The 24,800-nt window shown below is 39.8% G+C and overlaps 1 protein-coding gene and 1 long non-coding RNA gene across 2 annotated transcripts in view; one reads left to right on the top strand and one right to left on the bottom strand.

The window, feature by feature from the left end:
* PCDH15 (protocadherin related 15) overlaps positions 1-24,800 on the bottom strand; it is a 990,968-nt gene that overhangs the window by 838,756 nt on the left and 127,412 nt on the right. The window lies entirely within an intron of this gene.
* LOC107053623 lies at positions 18,818-22,775 on the top strand. The gene is made up of 3 exons (XR_001467026.2): positions 18,818-18,949; positions 19,699-19,829; positions 22,005-22,775. It is a non-coding gene; the product is annotated as an uncharacterized LOC107053623 (long non-coding RNA).

Raw genomic sequence — 24,800 nt, 5'->3', positions numbered from 1 at the left:
GCCTTCCACCAGCTTCATGGGAGAATTCAGGAGCTGCACGTGCACAGATATTTTTCCTCTCAAAAGCCAAGAAGATGTAGGAAGACGTATAGAATATAGAATTCTATATATATTGAATATATATAGAATGACAGAAAGGCCTGGGCTGGAAGGGACCTCAAGGATCATGAATCTCCAACTCCCCCACCACAGGCAAGGCTGCCAACCTCCCTATCTAATAGCCTCTTTGTATCACAGAATTGTTAGTTGGAAAGGACCTCTGGAGACCATATAGTCCAACTGCCCTGCAACACACAGGGACACCTCAGCCAGATCAGGTTGCCCAGAGTCTGATTCAGCCTCGCTGTGAAAGTCACCAGGGATTGGACATCCACCACATCCCTGGGCAACCTGTGCCAGTGCCTCACCACCCTCACTGTGCAAGACTTCTTCCTTATATCCAACCTAAACCTACCCTCTTCAAGTTTGAAATACCATGTGAAAACACAGACTGTTCCTTCAGTTCCTCTATGACATATTTAAAACCTGGATTTATTGTAACTTAGTAGCAGAACTGGAATCAAATGCTCCAAATTCTTGCTCCCACCACTTCATCATTAGTAAAATATTTTTCCTCCTAATTTCTGTCATTAGCAGAGAAAAAGAACAAGACTGTAAACAACACTCAACTGGGTATGCAAAGGATGCCATATTCATGGCTATGAATGCCTCTGCAAACTCGTTCACAATTGAAGTAAATGGTGATTTCTCATATGGGAGTAAATGAGGTTGAATACAAACACAAGGATGGGGTAACTGTGATGCAGCCTGAATAGCCTTCAGAAAAGGATGCTTAAATATATTCCTCTGCAAATGTTATGGATTCAAAGCATATGTTTTCACTTTAAAAGATGCAATATTGTATTTCCTTGGTCAAAATGACTCCTTAGAAATAATTTATATTATGCATATTTTTTTCCCTTCAAATTGTGGGATATACCTTTAATTATTCATCATTCTTGCAAAGATTATATTTGATGCCACAATTTGTCTCTCAGTGGTTTACTGGTCTTTCCCAACCTAGAACATTCCAGGAAGGATCATATAATCATAGAATTACCCAGGTTGGAAAAGATCTTAAAGATCATCAAGTCCACCTAACCACACCACCCTAACTCTAACAACCCTCTTCTAAATCATGTCCCTGAGCACCACATTCAAATAGTTTTAAACACATCCAGAGACGGTGACTCAACCACCTCCCTGGATCCAACACCTGGAACTCACTCTTTACAATTGGTACTGTGTCAACTTTGACAGTCATCCTCTGTTCCTCACTGCGTGGCTGACTTCTTATTGAGCCAAAAACGTTCTGCGGCACTGATATCACAATTTGAAAAGGGACTTTTATCATCTTTTTAGTCATCATTTGAATTTTAAAACCACACATTAGAAATTGTTTTCCATTTTGTACTTCCTTCCCACCTTGTGTCCTGAACAAGTGAAAAAGATCAGCCAGATTTGCTGGCTCAGTAGCAAACGTTATGTTCCCTTTTCTTCTGTCACTGTCACATAAGTAACAGCAGATGTTGCTAGAACATTCACGAGCTTCCTTCTGAAGTGTGCAGCCAGACATTTGTCAGGCTAATTTGAGTTCCTGAAGACTGCTAAGAGAGTTCTGCTGGATAGTTCCCCATCTGTGACATCGAGCCACTCCTGCCAAATTCACTTGAAGCCTCCCATGAAGATGTTCTCCTTTGGATTCCGCTTAAGGCTACTGTGTATTAGTTTTCTTTCAGACATCTATCTCCTCTTTGTTTCTTGTTATCTATGAAGATGGAGAACAGGTTTAGGAGATTGATGAAAGTGCTCCTGCTCCCGTAAGATGATCATAATCTCTGTTATCTAAGAATTTACCAAATCTCCTCTCAAGAAAGCAGCAAAGATGCACTTGGATTTCAGTGAAAGAATTTTATATTCTCAGCTGAAGGAATGTTATCCTTCAAATCACTGCATACACACATGCAAAATTGCTTTTGGAACTGACAGCCTGCAAACCGTTTTCCAAGAGACATCTGAAAACAAGCCCCTTTCTGTATATTTGCGCAGCAAAGATGAACAAACATGTTGCAATGCCTCAGGAATCCTCCTGTTTTCAAGCATACCTTACGCTCTCCCATTTGTTACACTTTGAAAGTAAAACTCATATCAAGTAATACTGATGAATATTGCACTTGAATAAAACAGGTTCAAGTTTCACACCTAATTGGAAATGTTCCCACATCTAGGTAAATCATGACGGCAAATGGGTGAACACATGAGCTCAGAGCTTAAGAAAGGCTTCCTGATGCTTTCTATGCAATTGAAATGAATTCTGATTATGTAGTAGGAGCTAGAGGAAAACACGAGAGTAACGTGCCAGAGCCGCTTTCCCCGCTCCTTGCCAATAGGGGTTTTAGCCTAAAGCTAAAACGCGTTTAGCTTCGATCTGTGAATCAGACGGGTGCCCGGGACGTGGAACGAAACGAGCAAAGCGCGGCTAAGAACGCAGCGCAGCCCAGGCTCTGCGGGGCTCCGAGCAGCCCGCTCCGCAGCAGCGGCGGGCGGGGACGGGCACAGAGCGGGGCGAGAGCGCCCCCTGCTGCTACTCGCCGCCCACCGCCCGCGTCACGCGGAGCGCCGGTGTTACAGACGGGCCGCCAAGGTGTGCCGCGTGCCACGCTTTCCAGTGGGGCTCCAGGAGATCCGGCTTCCCTGCTGGTGGCAGCTGCAGCACGCGTGGGATGGAAGAGCCGCTCTGCCCTTGGTTCTCGTCGAGAAGTGCAGAGCTTACACGGAGAAACAATTTATGGGCACACAAGTGAGCGTCGTGGCTTTGCAAACAGAGTTCTTTGGGGTAAAAGGCGTTTGCTGACTGATTTGTGAGGGAAAAGCTCAGCTCTCTTCATTGCAACAAAGAGCTAAGCCATTTCTGAATGTGAAAAACTCAGGTCTGAATTTCTCTTTTCTATTACACGGATAAGGAAGCATGACCAGCACATAGAAGAGAAAAGCCAGCCATCTTTAGAAACATCTCCAAAGGCCATTTAGTTCATTTAGCTCAATCAGCAAACTAGAAAAATGAGCTCTTTAGCATAACTTACTCACTGAGTTTCCATTTCAAGGTTGAATAATGGCTTAAAAAAGAAAAAGGGGCTTTGAGTTTCTTCCTAACCTTCAGCTCCGCTAAACATGAAAACTGACTGTGGGGAAGTGACCTACTTCTGAACACTTCAGAAAGCTTAAAACTGTGTGCGAATGACAACCTGTGTTTTCCAAGCTTCGTTCACACAACACAGCAAAAACCAAGTGGAATACAGACTCTACCGCAGGGAGAAGACTCAAAGAATGAATCACCTAAGTGAAAAGTAAGGAGATGTGTTTCCTTTGGTTTCTTTCTTCTTTCCTAACATCTCCACAGGGCAAATTATGACGAAAGAACCGATCCGTGCTTAGTCAAAATACGTCCATCAGAGAAAGGATTCACCCGCAACAGTAAAATGTACCCGAGAGTTCTTTGCTGGTCCTCCTCTCCAGCCAAAAATTTCTACCTACCGCTATTACCACCATTAGAAGGAATATTTTGGCTACAAATGGAAGGATGACACACACAGCATTTTACAAGAGCTTTTCTGAGCACAGCTTTCCCAACTCAAGTACATAATACTGCATAGTATTCACCAAAGCATTCATATTATCTACTCCTTTTCTAAAACACTCCTGAGTATCTAGACCATGAAAATAACTCAAACTATTTCCTAAATTACTCTTTCTTAGAAATGCTTTGTCAAAATCAGCATTGAGAAATGATGGAAATAGAATTAATACTGTTAAGTAAAAATTGCTAGTTTCTATAGCTAATTGAATTAACTAATTGTAATTGGTAATTTTAATTAGCTTTAACTCTGTTTCTTCTCTACACGTAGTAGTGGACATGATCTCTAAAAGCTTTAGTTCTCTATGTATGTTCGAAGATCAGAGAATCACAGGGGTTGGAAGGGACCTTAAACGATCATCGAGTCCAACCCCCTGCTGAAGCAGTTCCCTGCAATAGGTCACACAGGTGAGCATCTGGATGGGTCTCAAATATCTCCTTAAGAGACTCTACTACCTCCGTGGGCAGCCTGTTTCAGTGCTCCATCACACTCACCACAAAGAAGTTCTTCCGCATGTTAGTACAGAACATACTGTGCTCAAGTTTTAGGCCATTACTCCTTGTCCTATCACTATGCACCACTGAGAAGAGCCTGGCTTCACTCATTTGCCTTCCACCTCCCTTTAGATATTTATAAACATTCATCAAATCCCACCTCAGCCTCTTTTTCCCCAGGCTGAACAGACCCAGGTTACTCAGTCTCTCTTCAAGCAGGAGATAAATTTTTACTTTCAAGATAAACAGCAAATACAACCTTCATGCACCCATTTCCATTTCATTCCTTCTTCCCATCTACAGTTAACAATACTCCCCGTCCCAGGTCTGATTTATACAAAGAAAAATACTAAAGCTGGCACCTTACTCCAAATATAGCTTGCTAGCTGAAAGCGCCTGAAAGTGAGCAGCAATCAAGTCAGCCAGGATGACACAACTACAACTTGTTATGAGCAGATACTGACAGTTCTGTGCATTTCCTCTTTGTCTCTCTGCAGAGGCAAGGGGAGTTCAGGCTGCACTGATACAGAGAAGGGAAATGCAGCATCAGACCTATAACAACAGTCAATGCGGTCTCCTCAAGTACCATTTCCTAGCTACCCTTAAAGGCCAGCACAGGAACTGTTGAACTGATATTCGGGAAGCCCTGCCTTTACAGGCTCACAGGGCTGGGAGAGAGCTTCAGCATGTAGTAGCCGAAAGAAGAGTCAATATTAAGACCTGAGAAAAAGATCTGCCCCAAACAGGTGGTGGTCAATGTTTCTATGTGCTGAGGTGATTTGCTATCAAGGCAGACAAAGGCATTCATCTGTGGACCAATCCTTGAATTTCACTGAAAACTTAATATTCTTTGTCCTAAACAAGCCAACGTTGAACATGAAGTCTAGATTTCCTGTCTTGACCTTATTAAAACTCTGTACTAATACTTTCTTATTCAACTGAGATTTCATTAAGGCTCCTGATAACCACAGAATGGCTTGGGTTGGAAGGGACCTCAAAGCCCACCCAGCTCCAACCCCTGCCAGAGGCTGGCTGCCCCCCACCCCCCCCCACCCCCTTCCCCCTGCTCAGGCTGCCCAGGGCCCCATTCATGGCCTAGGACACCTCCAGGGATGGGACATCCACAGCTCTCTGGACAGCCTGTGCCACCACCCTCTGAGTAATTACATTTTTCCTAATGCATAATCCAAACCGACAATTTTTTTTAGCTTCAAGCCATTACCCCCTATCCTATCACTACACTCTCATAATGTAATGAGATTGTGAAACCAAGAGCGGATGTGAATCAAAACCCTCTTACTCAAATACACTGCCTGCTCTTCAGCTGGGCTCTAGTGGAGATTCACAGTGCTGCAGGGATGGCACTATGGAAACAATCTTCCCCTCACCGTTCAAAGCTCAGTAGTAATGTGGCACTCTGGGTTGCATTTTGGTGACTGCTACATAAGACATAATGAGAGCTTACGTCTTTAAGAAAATTAATGATATTTGGGCTTTATTTAGAACTGCAGGGTCTTCGTCAGTTCACGTGCTCTGTTCCAACGCAAAATGGAGTTAAGTCTCCATTGAAACTGCACAGAAAACACAGATGAATGCCTTCTCGTGTACATCTGTATGAAGCCAGTGCCAGCAGGACACTGTCACTGTCATCGAGACTCTAAGAAGAACTATTTGCTAAGAAATTTCCCAGAGAGACTGACATTTTATAACACAGTTTCATCCATGGAATGATCATGTGAGCCACATGTGGGTAGAAGACAGACCCTTAAGTATCTAAACTAACGAAGTGCTGCAGTATGTACTCTCTGTTACGAGATATCAGAGTATGTTCACAGGAGATGGATGTGATAAACGTCCCAATCAAAAGGCAAGTTTCAACACAAGTCTGTAGCTTTATGCAGAAGACATCTCTGGGAGACATCTATCATCTGAATATTTTGGCCAGCAATGCCGTTGCCTGTTCCATGCTGCCAGTTTGCCATGGCACTAACAAAGTAAAAGAAGGGGAGAGGTACTACAGCTTCTCCAATGGTTATGACTAACAAGCACAGCCTTGACTTGCCCTATCTCACCTTGTTTTTCCCTAACAGGGTTAAAATACACATAGAGAAATTGTGTTTTACAACACAAGACTTCCATAGCAGCATTTCATATACACACAAATCATCTGACAGCAACAGAAGGCAAAATATCGCCAGGTATCTCAGCAGGAAAGCAGCATCAACACCTACAGAAATTCTTACTGAACTTTTTAATCAAGTCCAAATGGAACCTAATGGGACTGTACCTTTCTACATCTCCTCACTTATCACAAGATGTTGGATCCAGTTTGCTTTGTTTTTTTTTATTCTTAGACTTATAATCTAGCTCTAACAACATGCAGAAAACCAGAGAACCTGTGGAAGGTGTTAACTGACTGTGGAAGAGCTAACGAAGCCAATGATGAACAATAGGAAGAAGCAAGAAAAAGAGTTTAGTTTCTGCACAGGAGTTGGCTACCTACTTTTTCTTATAAATATATAAACTTCTTGTTTACTCTTTAAAAGCAAGCATGGCTTTGTACATTGAACATTCACCCCAATTAAAGTCTGAAGAGTAATGCATACCTGAGACACTCAAAGGGCTTTCAAGTAAAACTGAGGAAAATAAGATCTGGCAATACTGAAATGTCTAGTATGGCAAGTAAGTTGAAAGTAACCCTCTTGGAAAGCAAACACTTTTATAACTCGCTTTTTAAAACAGAGTCAAAAAGAAATATAAATTTTTGTTTGTTTTGCAGAATATTCCTTTCAGGTCACTTTTCATGTATATATCCACAACAAGTTCTGCCTTTGTTTGCATATAAACTTGGCTGTTGATTGAATGACAAAAAGTTAAATAAGCACTAGTTATAAAGAAGAATGCAACAAATGCTTCTGTTGCTGAGAAGGTAAATGTATATATAAATAAAGCAAAGCAGCCCTCCCAGCCCCACCTGCCAAGCTTTTGGTTGCTTCTCCCCTACCAGCCTACACAGGAAAAACAAACCCTCAAGTTACCCTTTGAAATACAGTCAAAATATCAACCTTTTAAGGCCAGCCATTGGACCAGAACATTTATGGCAATGGGTATGCATTTCTAAAGACAGAGCAAAGATTGTGTCCAGCATGCAAAATATCACCATTCAGACAAGGAGCGTGTTGTTTATTCAGTGTTTACTCACACTGAAATTCCAGAAAAAGCAGTATATCAATTCTAGAGAAGTTCTAGTATATAAATTCATTTGCTACCTTTACCATTGGGATTTGCCAGGATCACAAAGGCTCCAAGGACAGTGCTGAGTTCTGCCTCAGAACAGCAGGCTTGATAAGCTGTTTTCCAAACTGGATAGATTCTGTTGATTTAAATCCTACGACAGGGAATCGCTCGTTTTGGCACTTGGTCGGCATTCACTGGAGAAACAAATTACATTCTTCAATTCTGTTGATAGCTGGCTTTCATAGCCACCTCAAAAGCCTTAATTCCCCAGGCTAGCGTTTGCTGGATTATTCTCAATATCCATCACTATTCATCCTCCAAATGCCAGCCTGTGTTTCAGAAAAAATGTGGCAGCCTGACCTAAGCAGGACAATTGAAGCAAGTCCAAATTTTGGGGAATCCCCTCCAGAGCATACTGAATTTAGTAAATATCCTTCTGCTGACTTGAATGAGCATTAAGTCAGGCCTAGAATTCCTTCATTTCTGCAGATAAAGCTTTAGTTATGATACCCAGCTTTATAAACAATACCTTTTTTGACCTTGCCCCACTCTAAAGAAATCTGTTTTACTGCACTTTTCTTCTGCCTTAACTTTGGACGCAAAAGCTATACGATTTTCTGTTCTTTAAGTTAACAGAAAGAACATCATGCACACCATGGAATCTCCATAGCAAATCGTCCATTCTCAGCTTCACAACTCTTGAAAACTTATAGTCATAATACCCAAGCTTTGTGTAGGTCTCTTTAAAAGCACTGATTTATGATATTAACCTGTCATCTCCAATTACATTTGACACATCTTAATCCATCGGTCACATTTTTTTTCCTCTTCCCATTTAAAGTAGCTTTTGTTTGCTGTGATATTTCTGCCTTTAGACTGAATTAAAAGAGCAGCACTGACTCTTCTTGTACTTTTGCTGGTTTAGTTTTGTTTTGACATGTGTGGGAAATATATATTCCACTTTTTATAAGCTATATGAATTTAAACTTTCACCTTTAGTTTCTTGTTCAAGCATAACATCTACAATATGAGCTCTTTCCCTTATATCTTTTACTAAACCACAGACAAAAGAAATTCCATTCAGTCATGTAAATTATACAGAGATAAATGGCAAGTAGTTGGTAAAATATTATGAGGTATAGAACCATACTTTCATTAAATACTTTTAATAACAGGAATAAAAAGAAATATCATCTGATTTATGGAAATATATTCAATGGCAGCTGATAATTTATCTCCTCTCAGATTTGCAGGTATTTCAGTAATTTGGCAGTAACTTTTCTGAGATTCCACAGACCCGTATGATTCCTTCATGACAGTTAATGAGTGTTCTTGCAAGTATCACCTTTGTTGAGACATGAAGTATGAATGGCGTGATTAGTTAATTAATTAATTAATACAAATTAGCCAAGGACAGATTTTCTCTTACAGTTCCAATACTATAAAAATTGCACCTATTTACAGGGACCTAAGTACTATGATAGTACAAAGTACTACTCTAGATTGAAAGAACTCCTTGCCAAAGATTATTTATTCTTTTGATAGAAGTATAGAAGTGTAAAAGAATATTCTGCATAACCAATATCACTACCACAGTGATTACAGTGGCACTCTTGAAGCCAGTGCATGAGAGGAAATCTGAACTCTACTCTAGAAAGGTGAGAACAGGAGCTTTATTCTGCTTTTCACCCCTCCAAGTTTATTAGCTGTTACTGGGAGCTTTGAAGTGGTCCCTATGTGTGGAATTTTTTTCTTCAAATTATTCCTATACTTCCAAAGTATTATTGTAGCTCTAATCAGTTCAACTTCCACCCCCTCTGGCAAATACTGAGATCTTTCTGTACCACTTCAGTCGGCCAGTCTACTGAAATACATGTTTTCTCAACAGATAAAGGAAATTACTATTGCTTCAGAGAAACCAAAATAGGCAAAATCTGCATATCCATGAATATATTTTTAAAAACAACCCCCAAAGTATTTCACCATACCCAACATTCTGTTTTAATTAGGCACAAAGAAAAGCAGTCACCAGAGATCCTACAAGAAGACAATGAAATCCATTAGGCACAAGGCTGGGGCATCCTAATTGCCTAAAAGCACATAGGGATTACTCAAGGGTCAGAGAAGCAATTGTGCTTTCCCCAAGGCTCCTAATAGACAGGCATTATTATGGCAATTTGCTTTAATTAAGATGCTCCAAGCTCAGCAAGAACCACTGTGGACACCTACAAAGTAAGACTGCAGAAAGCCTCTAAAATGTAGGACACAAAACTTATTTCATAATGATAACTAATTGTGTTTAAAGATCAAATGGTAGTAGCATCACCAGCCCTGGACATGTAGGGTTTTCTTCATCCTCACTATAACATTTTGCAGCTTCCTTTGTCACTGAATTTGTCATTATTTCCAATTTCTACAACTGCATCTTTCTGTCTGTTTGTCAGGCATGTGGAAAACCCCAGCACTATTTTTCGTGTACAATTAGATGCACAAAAAGTAAAATTACCTCTGAAGTTGCTATTTGGCAAGCTCTGATATTATTTTGCATAAATTTATCTAACAAATAACAACAGAGATGCCAGCATTTGTCGAATTAGTATTCAGCGTGCATTTTTCCATTGATGTACCTTGAATAATTTGTTTCATAAAAGCTAAAAATTGTCACTGTGTTTTGACAAGAAGCAGACTCACTATTAGCTTTTTGTCAATTCTCCCACAGAATAAATCCATTTTCTCATTGTGATGTGACTGATTTCAGCTTTGAGCTCTCCCTTTTGACCTACGCTGGCCTGAAAAGGTGAACCAAAAAACTTCAGTAAACCAGAGACAGTTAAAGGAACTTAACCTCTTACACCAATTTGCACTCCAAATGTGAGAATATCATCTGTTTCACATAATTTCTATACTTGTGCTGGATATCTCAAGGATGTTCTTAAAAGTCATACAAAGAGTCTGTTAGGAGAAGGATTAATAACCCCCCAAACACTCCAAAATAACATTTTAACATCTGTTTTCAACCAGCAAACAGTGGAGATGGTTATAAGTCAGTTATTGATGAATGTGGCATAAGTGCAATAAATAAATCAGATCTGACTGCCCAGTGCCTGTACAAATGACAAGAAGTTGTGCCTGCATGCTACTGCATTTCTTGAACAGCAAGGAACTGAGCAGCCTGTAGGCTGGTTTATGTGCTATGCTGCAGCAACTTAGGTCTTCTAATCTATTTTCAATTTCTTTAGCAGGATTCATTTACTAATATTTCCTAATAATATCTAGAATCTTGACAGTCTGCTATGATTGCAAATGAATCCAGGAGCTCTGCTTTCCACTATTTTTTATTGGCGCACAGGCTGGAACTTGAGCTTCTTAAACCCGACTCTACAAACATCGGCAGGACACAGAGAATGAAACCAATATTCTTGAAAGTTCTGTGACAGACTTTTCAGACCTCAATGCAATGAATCACCTATGAACTTCATTTGAAGTGTTCTAAGACACTTCCAATGGCTGTGCATATGGATGCACAAGATTTGTGCCATTGTGCTTCTCTTACATTAGCCACCAAGTTTTTTTTGGTTGACTGGCAGGTTTTGTTTTTATACTTATGGATATTTCGTCAATAACTGATTACTGCAGCCCCATTTCTGCCATAAGAAATAGATATATTTTAGTTCTTGTCCTCAAAGTTAATTTGAAACAGGAGATGACTGCTTCAAAGGATTTCCTTCCTTTATTTAATGAAACAAGGTTACAATTCTAGATTGCTTGCCATATCTACCGTTTCTTCATCAAATGTTTATCTCTTCAATCAAAACTATTCTCTTGGTAAAGCCACTGACATCACAGATCATTAGACAGGAGTCTCGTGCATGCAACCCTTTTAAGGTCGCCTGGAGCCTAAATGGAGAAGACCTCCTGGAATGTGGGATGTATCCCCTGTGGTGGCTGAGCCAAGAGTGGAGGACACAAGGGGACTAACAGTAATCTACTGCCAAGAGATGAGTGTTATCCAAAAGTACTGACAGAATTCTGCTACATACAGAAACAAATCAATTGCTTGAAAAATGTTGGCTACCTTGGAAAATGTTATGTTTGCTGTTCAGTGTGATAACAGACGTGAAAACCAAAGAGGTCTGACAAGATTCTTCCAGAGTTTTAGCTCCAGCAGAGCTAGTTCAATAAATAATCAGGTTTGAGGATGTAACTTCTATTTCCTAAGAACAGCAGGGGAACTCCAGCATTTATCTAGTGACCATACACATGCTAATCTACTGACAGTGTGATGAGAACGACATAGCAATCCGCTGCCAATGTAGGATAGCACAGTTGTTACGGAATAAAGCAACAGAAGCCTCTCATACACAACAGGAAAGTTGTGCAGCTTAGAATAGAAACCCACATCTGTTTTCTGGGGGCAGCTCTCACAGGGCTGAGATTCTTTCTGTAGCTTTTGTCAGCTACAACACTGAGAATTGATAATATTCAGAAATCAGCTCTGTAATTTCTGAAATGCATAACACCATTGAGCACCAGGTACTAGCAGAAATGGCAATGCCAGCATCCCACCAGAATAGCTCCTTATGTCAACTCTGTCTAGGCAGAGAAACTAATTTCACTCTCCAAGGAAAATCTGTACAATTTCCAGCCTTGTTTGGATCAGCATGTGACCTCTGGGATCTTCTCTGCAGCAAAAGCCTTCGATATGCATGCACTGCAGGTGAAAACAAACATTCATCTCATGCCAGCGATACCAGCATCACACTTCTGCAAACTGAAATAATACCAAATAGAGGTGAGCCACTGGAGACTTTCAGTGAGAAAATGTTACAATGCTTTTTTCCTTAACAGAAACAACTTCCTCAGTATCTTTCTTATCAGGATGAACGACAACAACAACAACGGCAAGAAAAAAAAAACAGTTCAAATGACCAAAAAACTGAGTAACTCAGTTCTACACAGTATGAGATGCACTCAGTTGCAAGGCAGTCTGTATACGGGCATGTATTCTAAGGCATGCGGGACACGGTCACCTTCGAATAGAAAAAAGTTTGCAGTCTTAACACAGTAGAACTAACTAGTGCCCTGCCTGTAACAGCAATAATCCCCCCCCCCCCCCTTTTTTTTTTTAACCAGCTCTTGAACAACAAAAAGTGAATATCCACTCAGGGCAATTACCAAAATGACCCATTCCTTGGTTTCTATACTTAGACATATAAATGTTAAGTCTGAAGAATCAGCTATTAACAGTAAGTGGGCATTATATTGGTACCATGTATATATGGCAGAGTAACACATCAGGCAAGATTCTTCTGATTCTGTTTATTTTTCTTGTAAGTATTAGTCAAATTCTGCTGTTTGTAGTTGAGCTACGCTTGTGATATTAAGATGACAAAAAGACCCTGATAAGTTTACAGAAAACTGCCAAAGATCAGGTAATTAAGAGTGTAAATAACTAGAATTTTTTTTTCCAGTAGCTCCTTTAACTTTCGGTATTATCATCATAACATTTAATATCAAAGTTATTAGTGGCTTACTTAATTACTGAGATTGTGTGTGTATACACACACAGACACACACTCACACACACACACACACACACACAGTTGCGTTTCACATAGTAAATTGAGTTGATCTCTGCATTTCTTCTCTCAGAAAGAAGCATAATAAGCCAGGGAACTTCCTGTTTCTTGGTTCACATTTTATTGCTTTAAACTTCTGATTTCAGTCAAGATTTTTTCCCCCTCTATTGAATTTAACAGCTTAATTACTGTACTTTCACTGGAGGAGGTCTACCTCAGATAAGACTCAGCCTCTTCTCATTTAAAAAAACCAACAAAAAACAATGAAGTGAAAAGATGTTTTAATTCCATCCTTAAAACCACAGAAACACAAAATCAGTAGTGTAAGCACTGTATGCCCTGAATTGTCAGCTTCCTCCAGAAAATTCCTCCAAAGCTGCTGTGCTTTACCCACTCCAGTCTGGCTCCTCCTTGACCACATCTAACCACAAGGCTATCAGCCTCTGCCCTTCTCACCTGTCATGAGAGACCAGCTGGCTTTCCTCACAAAAAAGAAACCATATATCAGAAGGCTCTTAACAACAACAACTAGATGAAGAGGGGAAAGAAATACAAGAGGAAAGTTTCCAACTTTCCATTCCTCTCTCTCTTTTTCTTTTTTCTAAATCCAGCCCTGTTATGTCTCCTTAGAACTTGTCAAAGAGTTTCATTCATCCACTTGGGTTTCCTTCCCCTGTGGCAAAACATAGACAAAGATAAGACAGCCCTTAATCTTCCCGTTGAAACCTTTGAATGCAACTATATACAGAACAAATCTCCATTGAATTTCAGTGACAATTAAGTGGACAGCCCTTAGAACAGACCTGTCCTGGCCTAACAATAATTCCATGGATGTCATTAGAAACATGTAACTATCTCAACTACAACTGGAATGGGTTGATGGCACACTACATTGAAATGAGATGGATGCAGCAGGGATCGTAACTAATTATTTAAAGGCCCTCTTAGACTCGTAGCAACACGTCTCAACTGACTCTACAACAATGGTAATCAGGGAAAAGGCTTTTTCATTACACAGGGGACAGCCCTGTGCTATCTTTAAGTTTCAAGAAGTATTTTTGATCTTGTTCTCTTATACTCGTATTGTGTGTATATATATATATATATTCTCTTTTACTGTATTGAGCTTTGTGCAGAGCAAGTTACTCTCTGCACCGAAAAGTATTGAAGTCTGTCTTTTAAGAATGGAGGACATCTATTGAAACAGTCCCTGTGAGAACAAGACAATTGCTTCCTGTATTGTACACATGAAAAATGCTGAAAAATAATATAATTTCATTATCATTCTTCCATAACTGCAATAAAACCCTGTGATTAAATGACAAAGAAAATTTCACAACCTAATTTCAAAATATAAAGGCTTTTTTTTAATATGTATCTTGAAAGATCTGTAGAGCCTATCAGCTCATGAAGATTATTGATCCCAAATTGAAACTGAACAGCAGACACTGGAACTTCTCCCTAAACTAATGAAGTACAAATTACATGACAATACAAACTGCTTCCCACTGATAAGCAACACACCCGGGTTTCTCAATGAGAGATACGAATTCATGAAAGAAGGGTGGGCTGTCAGTTTGGCACCATGAGAACAACTGAAGTCATCTAAAATATGTTATGAGAGAACAGGCACCAATGATAGTGTATAATAAATATTAGGGCTATGTTCTGCACTAAGTTCCTATTTTTAATGATTGTGATGTTAAAAAATACACAAAGCATTCTGCTGCTTTGCAGCATCAAATCTTCATTTGGGCTCCCAGTCATGCTAATGAGGGGAATGTATTCTCTCAGTATTGAGTTCAGTTTGAAAGAAGTGTCAGCATTACTTTAGAGCAAATCAATTTCTGTTTCTTTTCCCCCCCACCGCTCCCTCCTTCTATCAAAATCAAGAAAAAACCCAACCTACTCACACTAATACAGTTCAAGGAAAACAAAATGACATTGATTCTTCCAGCTTTGTTTCCCAGCAGATGGATTAAAGAGAAAATAAATCTATATTTATAAACATAGCCACAAAACTCACATTAGGTTTTAAAAGTAAAGCATCTCCTCTTCCTGAGACCCCAGCCAGAGCTGTTTCTAAGCTATTACATTTTATTTCATTACTACAGGCAACAGGAAAGCATCTAGAAGTTCTCTATGTTCTTCTCCAGACACCAGGGGGGATAAAAAGCGCAGAATTTGCACTCACCTTGATAGAAACAAACGAAGACTAATTGGTAAGTACCTACCAAGTAGCAAACCATGGAAAACCAAAGCAGGCTCTATTGAAAACACATCATGCCATACAGGTTGAATTCCCTTTGACAGGGTAACTGCAGGGAGAAACTGATGACACAAACTGGAATCTCTGACATGTTTGATCGGAGTATCCAATGGCTGGGCAGCGAGTTGTCTTTACTGCACTGGCTTTATTCGTTTGGAGAATGAATTGCTGGACTACACAAGTCCGAGGGATCTTTGGGAATACTTCCAGCTCACGTGTAATGGGACAAAGAAAAGGTTTTTCTAGTGATTCCGCTCATTTCTTGAAGAACAAGTTGAGGCTTCCTTAGAGGTTAGTAACAGATGTGATATTATAGACACGCTATTTTACAGACAAGTTTTTTTCAGCTGAAATAAGAACGGTATTGCTTGAAGCATGTTGTTAAAAAGAGAGGAAAACCCATTCACACTTTCTTTTAGCTCAACTAACAACAACAGAATGAAAACTAAATCACTAATAACCCCCAATCATTTAATTCAGAAGATATCATTCAGCATAAGAACCCTCCATTTCAGTAATAATGCATGGAGAGCATGAATGTACATTTACATCTTTGACAGGTGGCAGCTAAAAAGACTGTACATATTATGTACTATGTTTTTGAATATTTTAAACATGCACACAGTATCCCAGTTGGTAATCAAGCTGGCTCATGTTTCCTGCTTGTAATGTAAGGCTGTCAATGGATTTAACAAACTGTACTGTGCAGCAACTGAGATTTCAAGAGGAGAAGCAAGCCACAGCGTGACAGCAGTGCTTTCCCTCAAGGACAGAATAATCAGACCACCTAAAGATACATACATCTCATTTAATGGAATGACAAAATAGAGCATAAAAACTGACTTAACTCCTTTTGAACTGCTTTCACCAAAAAGACAGGGTAATGCTAACACTGCTGCCATTCAGACACATCTGCATGGGTGTACATAAACACCCGCGCTATCTCAGGTGAATTGAATTAACCAAAACAGAATCTGGAGATGCAATCAGTTTGGAATTCCATCTTTAAGACTAAAGTAAAAATAACAGGAATTTTCACCAAAATAGTCATGTCTACACAATCCTTAAGAACTAGTACGTGTGATCTATTACCAGTGAAACACAATATACATTTAGTCCCTCAAGGAGACCAGGTCTACATGCTATTTACTACTCACTAACATTTAGAGGCTCTGGTTTAAAAGCTACAATGATTGAAGCCTCAGTGTGGACACAGAGCACAATGGAACTGCTGGCAGATACCCAAGAGGCTGCCCGTCTCCTGATGACAGCGATCCAGACAGTTACAGCCCTTGGGCAATGCAAAATGTTCATCGTGGAAGGTGCAAGGAAGTCTCAGAGCTTTCTGATACATTGACCTAAAACCTGAAATGCTCCTGCAGAGAAATTAATGATAAGTGCAAATGTCCCTGCCAAAAGTGAGCAAGGTATCTGTATCTATCCAACTCAGAACGAGAAATAGGAGAGAGGTTTACTTTTGAAACAAGAGGCATGGAATTGCAGGAGTTCTCTGAGCCAGCTTCCATCCTGCCTAGCTGAGCCACCCACCTGTTGCTTAGCCAGCAACATGCCAGGGAGAAACTCAGAAAGCACTTTTCTCCCTAGAGCTCCTGGCCAATGTCATTATATCACAGTCACACCAGGGAAACTACAGCTTTTGCACGTGGCATGTACTTGCTTTTAAGACCTCAGAAAATCATTAAGGACCATGAGAAGAATGCCACAAATATACCAAAGCAGAGACTGGCACAGCTCAATTTTCTCCTCTTAGTTTTTTTATTTTTTAGTGCTGTACTCCACTTCCCCAGGTGCCCCGCACAAGCTGCTGTAGGCACCTCCCTTCTAGTGGAGTCAGGAGGGTTGGAACTACATCATCTTAAAAACCCCTCCTAACCAAAAGCATTCTATGATTCTGCTAACTCAGACAGTTATGCCTGGCATACAGAAACTAGTCTTTTCAATACCTCAGTTAGAATCTACCTTTACAGTTCAATTCACAGCACATCAAACTGTGGTAGAGAAGACAGCCACTTCTATTCTAATGTGTTCTCCAAGGACAAAAAGAGAAGAGATATGAAATAAAGGATAAATAATGAGAAAGAAATCCATAAATAATCAGCAAGTAACGGTGCTTCATTTGAAACATCTAGAGACAAAGGAGAACCTCCTTCCTTGTTTGACCATGGGTGGAACAGCCTGAGGCAAATGCTCTGATAACTCTCAGAGGATGGAGCTTCAGCTCTCCACATGTAAGCTCACATGCATCCAACCTAGACAGCTGGAAAACTGTGCAGCTTTACCTGTTCCCTCCTCACTTTATAACCAGGTGCAATGAAAGATCTTCCATAGCTTTCTTCAAAGCTTTATCTCCCACAGAAGGCAAGCTGCAGGATGCCTTATGCTTAGCCATCGAGACAACTCTAACAACATAAAAAAACAATATGGGAAGTTTAAAACACTATTAATAGATATTCTCTATTGCAAAACTCATGAAAATACATGAAGCTGGCAGTTCTCAGAGCTGAGTTACTACAGAAAAAAACTCTGCATGTTTTGCAAAGGTACTGATAGCTCTCCGATTCTTTTCTTATCTTTGCTTTGTTTCCAAAGGAAGAAGTAAACTAAATCTGATTAAAATGAACTTAAAAATGGGGATTAAAGAGAGCACTGCCACACAATTGTTATAAAAGGAAAAGGATTTTGGTGAAGTGTATTTCACACTTCTGAGTTCTTTTGTGAAGTATATTTCCTTATATACCAGGAAAAACAGCACACTTGACTTAACAGTACCTGATCTCACTTGTCCTGAACGTTATGAAGCAGTGCCCAGCACTAGACTTCTGCATAGTGACTAAGAGACTTGTCTCCCATCCACATTTCACATCTCTATATGAGAAAATATATGAGAAATTTACGAGAGGTGGTCTCATAGCTAAAATGCTGTAAAAGCCATTGGTGAATGAGAGCCACCCCCAAAGAAGTGGTGACTTGAAGTAGAGTTAATATTAACCTTGCAGATACAGGGCCACAGGCAGTAACACCTGCTGAAAAACAGCGTTAAAAATGTGCAAAGAAAAGTCATTGGGCAGGTCATCTGCACAGTGAAGCAGCTGGTTTGACGTGACGTTCAGCTTGAGCCTGTGAGAGGAGAAGGCAAACAGAAGGTATGGAAAAGAAATGAATTTCAAGGTAGTCTCACGAGCAAGTCCCAGTGACATCCATCTGCTGGGCCTTGTCAGTGACGGCTTGTAATGCCCTCGTCAAGGTCAGGGAATAGTCAGAGCTGTGTATTAATGGAGATCAGCAAAAGCTTGTAGGCTTTTTTGCAAGGAAGTAGAAAAAAAGGTGAAACGTGCAGATGTTGAAGAAAAGCAGACAACATAGGAACGTCTGCTTGGAAAGCTGCCTACTGCAAGGCAGGTACTGCTGCAGAAGCACATGGAGATAAAGCAAAGAGGGGAAGTGCCACATAAAAGTGAAGCTCTCTAGAACTGGAATTCGTGCACAAACACAAGTTGTGACAAGTATCTGTTCTAGATCTTCCTCTCATTATTGCAGAGATGGGGAGTTTCCAAGGTAACAGCTCCCCCTACAAAAATCTGCTGGTCAGTGAAAGGACATGAACAATTTTGGCTGGTTTGCAATGACATTTCAAGAACAGGATTGTCTGTGAAAGACCGGTTCCACAAAGACAAGGTCCCTGAGTGACGTGGCAGGCAACAGAAGAACAAGAGTCAAGTTTTGATGAATAACAGAGAAAGCAGAACGTACCCATAGGGCAGGTGGAGCAAAGCAAGCCCACAGCCAAAAGGCAATGGGCATCACAAAACTGACTCTACTGCTATAATCACAGACAAAGCTGAACACCATGCCAAGAAGTACACTGTAAGGGAAGTCCTTTTAACCTGGCTGATGAAATCAGAGGCCAAGTTTGGCAAGCTGAACTACAAAGTGTTACACAATTAGCAAAGAGAATAAGGAAGTGCTGGAAGAGTTTGCTAAACAAAACCATCAAGCTTCCCACGATCAGACTGCTGTAGAAAATGATTGGGATGGGATTTTGCCTAAATACAGGCATCTAGCACCATTTCTAAGACTCTGGGGATAACTGGGTTCTCTTAAATCCTGTCTCATACCTGCAAGTCGCATGCTCATGTCTCACACCCTGGTGCCTCTGATGCCCTAGATGTTTTTCTAAAGTCTACTTCCAAGGAGAAAATGCCTGCCTACAGTTCACGATATCTGATCTTTCCAAGTGACAACGTAGACAGCTATAAAGCTTCTGCTTTCACAGGCCGTCAAGAAGGCAGAAGTCTCTGTTATTCTCAATGCACTCTGAACGCTTCCCCCACCAGAAAGCTTTAGGGATTGATCACACCGCTGACATGAGCCAGGAAATCTCTTATACGCTACGTAGAATTTACTTTTTCTTCCCTTTTTTGCAGCACTGAAGTCCAACAGTGGAAGAACAGCATGACATGGACCACAGCCCTGTGACATTACAAGCGTGTATTACAGCTGCCAGATGGGCTCAGCTGACTCATGCTCAGGATCACTCCGACCAGCAGATGTGAGGGTAGGATGGAATTTTGCCCATGGTGTTATTTTCTGCTTTCTTTCTGTACAACAGGAAATAATTTGCCTGCTGAATGGGTCCAGTGTATCTTTCCACGTCAATTTCTTGACAAATGAAGGACTCTCAGGCACCAGCAGCACCCCCATGTTCTTTGCTTACGGTCACTACCAACCTGAAGAACCAGTCTTTTACATCCTCTTAACATTATAGAAACAACAACAAAAGCCCTAAACTTTAAGTCTTTGCGCCAGCCCTAAAGCACACAGGTGTAACACAAGACCTATGATAGCCAAGAAGTCAGGCTCCAGCTACAGTTCTAAGAAGCACTGAGCTATTTTTAACTCTTTATTATAAAGCCCTATGGGGATAGATTCATAGCGTTATTTATTATCATTATTTTTATTGTTATTGGGAGAACACTATTTTAAGGGAAAAAAGAAGCATGACAAACGAAGACCACGATTTCTTAGGATACCAGAAGTTCCCACTCCTTTACGTCTCCTGTAAATTAGTGCTCATTTTCCGACAGAGGAAAAAAAACAACAACAAAAAAACTGGGGCTTACATTTTGCCATTATGCTAATTATGTCCACTTATCCAGTAATTAAATTACACACAAACTTCAGGACAAACAGAAGTTTGCATAATGGTCATAAATCACAAGGCAGAAGAGTATCTGGAACGTTTCAAAACACCTAAAGGAATGAATGGACATTCAAAGCTATTCCATATTATGCATCAAATGATAACGACCGAACGTCCTACATGCTATGAATATCTTGAACTGTGCTTTCTATGTGAGATGCTCTTTGCAGATTGAACCAAACTCTGAGAACTGCATTTTTGTGCTTAACATCGAAAACCTCCATTTCTTTCCCACCTTTCAGAGATTTTATTGTGATGAATGTTATTGGACTCTACGTTTATGATAGACAACACTAGAATTGTGTAGATTTTCATTAGCAGTTACATCAATAGAAATATATACTTAGCATGGAAAAGCACAGCCAGCAACTAACCCAACTTCTTCCATGTACCTTGAGCTGAAAGCTTTCGGGCACATTATTTAAGATATAATCCCATACCAACTATTGATGCCAACTTCACTATAGTCACCTTTTTCCACTACTAATGCTTTTCTCACATGATTTCCTGCCTGCAAAGGAACTGTGGGAAATCAGAGGGTCCAAAAGAGAGGTATAGGACACTCCAAGACCTAGACACAAAGAGCTAGATGAGAAAGACAACTGTTTCTAAGGCAAAGTACAAACTTCATAATTATGAGCTCCCCTTCACACCCAGTCCTGGTCAATTTACAAAAGAAACTTAAAAAAAAATTAAACATAAATAATGTTTTTGCAGTTTTATAGTGATCAGAATTCCTTTCAGAGCAAACATGAATTCAAACCATAAATTGCACACTGAAAATTTCTAGAGCTCTAAAAGAACAGGGAAGATAATTACTTTGAACAAGGCCTCAAAAGTGGATATATGTGATATTGATGCAGAATTATCAATTCAGTTGGGGTATTACAAAACTTGCAAGGAAAAATTATCTCCTGAATGTCTTACATTACCAAAATTGTATCCCCCTGGATTTCTTTTTAAGGCTTTTTATGTTCTATATTGTTAATTTTTCTGAAGAAAAAAAAGGTTTAATTCAGTGTGCTTATCTACTTAGAATTCAAGATTAATAAACATTATTGATTTACTGTGCTTTGCAGCTTATAGTATTCTTAATGTCTTAAAAAGCTTAAACATAATTCTATGTACTGAATGACTTATGCAAATATTGCATTAGGATTTAGTTTCTAAGCTACTCAAATTTAAAAGACTAAGATATTATTATGCTACTACTGTCTACGCGTTCATTCTTCAAAAGAAATAATACAAAAGCATTTCCACTCAACCAACCTGGTGTCTAAAGATCACCATCTCACAAAAAACAAGGAGCTCAGCACAGGGATAGAAAATAAGCTTTCACTAATCACAGTCAGAGAATTATGGACATTAATCACAGGAACCAGGCTTAAGTTTATTGGCAGCCAACAAGATGAAAGACAAGAATAGTTAAGGTGGGCTTATTTACCTACATAACTTTCCATGAGGAAGGTAAAGTAGAAAGAAACATTGGCAAAGCAAAGCAAAAAAGGACAAAGCATCTCATCCCCACAGGTAACTTGCACAGAAGACAAGGGAAATCACACTCGAGAACACAAGTGGTTCCACAGTTGCACGAGAACGGTTTTCCCCATGCGCTTGAGGACTGACATGTAAGGAAGTTTGAAAGATTTACAGGAGAGGTGGCAGATCCTGTGAACTCAAGCGTGATCTACACCTGAAAAGTGAGATTTAAAAAGACAACATTTGAGTAAAGGGAAATTGGTATCTCATGAAAGAAGACAAAAGCTAAAGAAGGATCAAACTTAAGAAGATACACATGCGTATTACAAATAAGATCGTATTATAAACCCTACAAAAGTTGAAGTATAAGAAGTTGAGTACTTGGCTAAGTTCTGATGAAGGAAAATTGTTCAATTTCAGTGCAGTAATATTCCCACGTTCTCCTACACATATAATTAAGAGGGAAAAAAAGGGGAAAAATAACTGCACTGGAAGCAAGAGTAATAAGGAAGGTTGTTAAGCATCACCTACAGAGATAGATAGTCAGAGGTCAAAGCAGCAGCATCTCAGGAAGGTATTACCACCATATTTCCTAGCTACTGATGTTCATTTAGATTCAGACCGTTTTGCTAACTCTGAAGAAATCCAGATTCTGCCTCCTCTCCTTCTGTGACTCTGTCTTCTCTCAAACATCTACAGTGTCCTTCAGTTGACTGCTTGCTTCTCATTGCCCTTCATTGCCTTTCATGCAATCCAACCCAAACACCACAATGACTTCTAGGCATGAAGAATAAACCTATGATACAAATGAATTCTCATCAACTACAAGTTGTCAAGTCTGCCTTCCTTTCAGAGTCCTTCACCCAGCACCCTTCTCAGTACTGTACAAGTCCCACAAAGAGCAACCTAAACAAACCATATTCTAAAACACTGTGTTCTGCAGTCTGAGCAAGAATTAAGAGATTTACAGCAACCATAAAGACAACATTAAATGAGCATTTTACATGTGAACTGTGACTGTTCAGAGAAACTTGTTATGCCCATAGCACTGCTTTCAGAAAAAAAATATATATATACTAAATTTGAGGGTGAAACAGTACGTGGGGCAAACAGAAAAACACTCACAAGAGAAATGTGAACATGTCTACAGAATTGGGTCAATGCAGAGTTGAGCAGAGTAGTTCAGTGGCCTACATACGTGTTGAGGCATCCTAAATAGACTGAACATCTTACATAGGGAAACAAATGTAATAGATTAAAAAATGATGAAAACGCTATGAAAATGCATCCATTCCTTGTAGTAAACAAAGAAATACCATCAAAAAAGCTTTATTTTCCCTAAGATTTCATAGTGACACATTTTGCCTACGTTAGAAAACCAGAAGAGATTACATCTTCAGCAAACCACATGAACTCGGCATTCACACTTAGTCTAAAAGAATGCCAGTGCCATACAGGCAGAGCAAGATATAAAAAGCAAATGTTTTTTTAGATTCTAGTTATTCTGTCAACTATAAATAGCAAGACTGAGCAAGGTACTAAGTTTGTTTCATAGACTTGAAAAATTGTTTTATACAGCTTTGTAGCTGCCAGGTCTGAAGGTGAATTGAACCCTTTAGACACTGACAAAGAAACAATGCTTACTCGATGGTCTACACACCAAGTCAGCAAGACAAAAGAGACTCTAAGGAAATACAGTCTAATTTAAGCATGGCTTCTACATGCAATTGTGGTAGATGATGCAGACATCTAATACATACTACATTGTTACCCTCACTCCTTTGGAAAGCAAAGGAAGACTTTTCTTTTTAGACAGTTAAGAAAAAAAGGAAATGGACTGGAAAGATATTTGCTCTTGATTTGAACTACACATCATTTGTTGTGTGCTTGCTGTCCCCTATAAGTGAACTGACTGCAACATATGGTTGCTTTTAACAATGATATATATCCCTACCTCCTGTGAACCAAACACCTAATTACTGACCTCTTAGCTCATTTTTCAGTATAACTGAACTTCTGTGTTCATGGAAATGAGATAGAAAGTTCACAGAACTACAAAGCATCCATTTCTGATGTCTATATGGTAATAGCTATTTGACCCTTCTCACATCTGAGGCTACGTGACACCATTTGGCTATTACAGACAGTACTGCTTTAAGAAAGAACCTTTCAAAGGCACGTAAGGATTATTGCAGGATTCCCACACATCAGCTCCATGGCCAGGTGCCAGAAGAGTCTCTGACTCCCTGTGAAGCTCATAAATAGCTAACTGAAGTTAATTTGTCTTGGTTACAATGTATCATGGAGTGGTATTGGGATAAATTATGTGCAAAATGATTGTCTGGCATAGTAGGCTAATTTGAACACACAAAGTATGATAACACGGATAGGAATGAGTTACAAATAGGCAGAACCCACCTCTCAGATGAAGAAGCAGGAGTCTCTCCCACGAATTCCACAAGGACTATCTAGTAGGAGATAGCACCCATGTAACTGGGACACCCTGGTGGTGTCAGTTACCAAGCAATGCAGCTCTGAATAACACATCATTACTATCACTGAAGAATATTCTTCATAACATTAGCTTAAAACTCATCACCTTCCAGAAACTCTTATAAACCTAGTTAATATTTATCTTAGGAAATTCAGGGGAACATTTCAGATGACAACGGATGTTAGAAGGAAAGCATAATCAGGTCCAGCGGGACCTCCAAACACAGCAATTAGAAGCTGTCAGGTTGATTAGGGAAAGATCAGGGAGGGATTTGATTTCACCAGATGTAAATACTTTTCTTCTTTGTTCTCTGTAACTAAGCTGAGGGGAGCCCTGCTCCTGGGACTCTCCAG

The sequence above is a fragment of the Gallus gallus genome, chromosome 6, assembly GCF_016699485.2.
Source record: "Gallus gallus isolate bGalGal1 chromosome 6, bGalGal1.mat.broiler.GRCg7b, whole genome shotgun sequence".
NCBI lineage: Eukaryota > Metazoa > Chordata > Aves > Galliformes > Phasianidae > Gallus > Gallus gallus.
Note: the sequence above shows the minus strand (reverse complement) of the source record. Positions and strands in the feature narration are given on the sequence as shown.